Source organism: Stegastes partitus, unplaced genomic scaffold (assembly GCF_000690725.1).
Source record: "Stegastes partitus isolate 25-593 unplaced genomic scaffold, Stegastes_partitus-1.0.2 Scaffold3862, whole genome shotgun sequence".
Classification (NCBI taxonomy): domain Eukaryota; kingdom Metazoa; phylum Chordata; class Actinopteri; family Pomacentridae; genus Stegastes; species Stegastes partitus.
In genome coordinates this window covers 1-2,928 of record NW_007581593.1, presented here as the reverse complement: position 1 = coordinate 2,928, position 2,928 = coordinate 1, and the positions used below count along the sequence as shown (strand labels likewise).

General features: G+C 42.5%; 1 long non-coding RNA gene across 1 annotated transcript; it reads left to right on the top strand.

Moving 5' to 3' along the window:
- The first annotated feature begins 323 nt into the window (after nt 1-323).
- On the top strand, nt 324-1,069 carry LOC103376325 (uncharacterized). Its single transcript, XR_521300.1, has 2 exons — nt 324-404; nt 498-1,069. It is a non-coding gene; the product is annotated as an uncharacterized LOC103376325 (long non-coding RNA).
- Nucleotides 1,070-2,928: the final 1,859 nt, after the last annotated feature.

The window sequence follows — 2,928 nt, the reverse complement described above, 5'->3', positions numbered from 1 at the left end:
TCCTGCTTTATGTTGTGTGCAATTGAGAATGTGTACGCTCTCATCTGTAATAGTTGCTTCTGCTTTGTGGAAAAAGTAAGGCTACAACAGTTTAGAAATATTTTTATCAACAGCAAATTGGAAGAATTGGAACCAGGAATGTTTGGTGTTGTTGCATACATAAGAAAAAAGACTCAAATTATTCATTGATTTTCTTTTGTCACTATAAGATTCAAAGTGATTTATCCATGGACGGAACTTTAACTTTCTCAAGCTTGTAGAATAAAGCCTCTGAAACACCTTGAAAGTGCTGAGAAGAGAGGTGCCATTATCAGTCAATGCTTTATCTCTGCAGAAAGTTTAGGATCAGGACACCGAATGGAGATCCAGCCCAGAACCAGGATCCTCCTCAGCCTGGAGAAGAGGTCAGAAGCACTTTGTCATCGTTACTGCTGTTGTGTTTTTCTGTTTTATTTTCTGTCCTAATTGAACTTTATTTTGACCTTCTATCTTCACAGGTGACCCTCCGTCAGGGTCACAGGGCAAATAACAAGAAGAGGAGTCAGTACAAAGAGAGGCTGAATTCAATCTATGGTCACATGTGAGCTGGGAGGCCATTCAGATGAAAGTTTGAAAGATACGCAGGAGAGAGGGAGAAGAAATTTGATGGACATCCTGTTATTTTTTTTTAGGATCAAAGCAGGTGTTTAAAAGGAAGGTCATCAGAGGGAGGACAAATGTCTTCATGTTAAGACATGAAGTTATTAAAATCGGCCTTTAAATTTATAGCAGTAGGAGAAATGTAATATGTTCTTTTGCATGAATGTTTTAATCGTAGCATTGCACAGTGAATGTTGTCATAATGACAATAAAGTTTCCTCAAATGTGCATTGTCGAATTTTGTAACATAAAAGTCACTTGTGTTTTGTACGTTTCACTTTTTAAGTACAGTTTTGTTTTAAGTTATTCCAGTGGAGGACAAGTGTGGGTTGCTCTGCTGCTTTACTCAGTGGACACAAGGAATGAACAATATTTATGCTGTAATTCTGCTGGCACACCAAATGCTATAAAATGAGATGGATTAACGTCAGCAAGGCTGGTCTGATTCTTGTCATTGTGTATTGTGGTCCATACAAGCTGGTGACTCCTGCAGACACACACAGCTCACTGAGACCTGATTAAGGTAAACCTTTGACATGCACTGAGCGCATGTTAAGCATCAGGGTGGTTTCCTGTGACATCACCAAATGTACTGTTTATATTTCAGCTCATCAAATGATTATGATCAGTGAGATAATTTCCGATGTATGTTCAAGTAAGAATCAAGCAATAATTCAACTTTCTGATTTGAATTCATGGACTTTACACTGGATTCATTTTATTCTACATGAAGTGTGTGATCTTTTACACTTTGACTAACCACTTCCTTTTCTCTGCAGCCCCTCCACAAACACATGTAAAAGTTTACAATCAGACTCCACTTTGTCTTCCTTCTCTGTCTGATGGGGATCATGTTCAGCGTAAACCTGTGAGGGTCCTAGACTGTGTTCACTGTATTTTGGGGATTTTGTCTGTCTTTGGGTTTTGTTGGGTGTGTCTCTGTTCTCTGCAGGCTGGGCGGAGCCGATCAGGAGAGATCGCTGGCAGCTGTGGCTCATCAGCTGGGCCCGGCTTTTATACTGGCGTCTCACAGAAGACCGACGCCAGAGGATTGTGATACCTACCTCGGGGTACAGTCAGGCCACGAGCTGCTACACCGCGCTGAGCAATTTTGATGTTCTCTAGCTTCAAGTTTATTGTATGTGTTTCTCTGCCTGTCTCCAGTTCTCCTCCTCGGCTCCAGCACTCGGCACACCTCCAAGCACTCCAGCGTTTGTCACCCACGGGAATCCACGACCACGGACACCTTCACCGGGAGATCCTTCACGAGAGTACCCCCCCACGAGCACCGAACCCTGAGCACCGGACCCCTGCGCACCACCCCAGTTTCCCTCGTCACGGCTCCCTCTCTGCATTAGGAAAAACCCCCACGGACCAAGACACTCTCGGGCACCGGCTCTTTGTGCATCACTCTCAGGACCCCCCTTCCTCGGATCACAACCCCAAAGACTTCACTCCACCACCTTCCTTAAATAAATCCTGTTTCCTTTAACCCTTCTCCCTTTTCGTTTGGGTCCTCCCGCACTGTCACTGAGCACGAATCGTCACAAAACCAAGTAGCTCTGCTCTTTACTCTGCTCTCAGTGACATGGCATGTCTGTCCAGGTACAGAGCTGATTTCTGTCTGTGATGCACGCTTTTATTCAGATATAAGTACAGAGTTCTTTTTTTGTTTATTCATTGTTTCCTTCCAACTTCTGCTTCTAAACATGACCACAGGAGTCTGTTGGTGTCCAGAGGAGACAAGGTCATGTTCTGATAAATCTCCTGTTTTATATTTAAACTCGGCCAAGTTTAATGTTCCATTTAATATTTAGGTTTTGTGTGTGTGTGTGTGTGTGTGTGTGTGTGTATTCATGCATTGGTGACTGCTACAGAGATCAAAGGTTGTATTTCCCAAAAACAGCTCTGTATGACTGAAAATGCACAAAAAGACACAAGTTATTATATTAACTTAGGAAGGCATTCAGTGCTTAGCCATAGGTGTACGTTACAGCAAAACACTTCCCCTCCATACAATATATCTGTGTTACATGACAGACTAAGCTCTTGTTACGTTACGCATCATTTTAAGGCAAAATCAAGGAAAGTTCATCCTCAAGTAGATGCACAGTAAAACACAGAATCAGGTCAACATGCATCCATTGGGCAGATGTGTCCCTCTACTGAGGGCTCTCTAGTTTTCTGATGTTTCCATCTGCACTATTTTCCATGTGTATTTTGCAACAGGGTCATTCCAGACAAGGCACTTTGTAAAATAAGAATATTTTATTTCTTAACGCTAAGAGA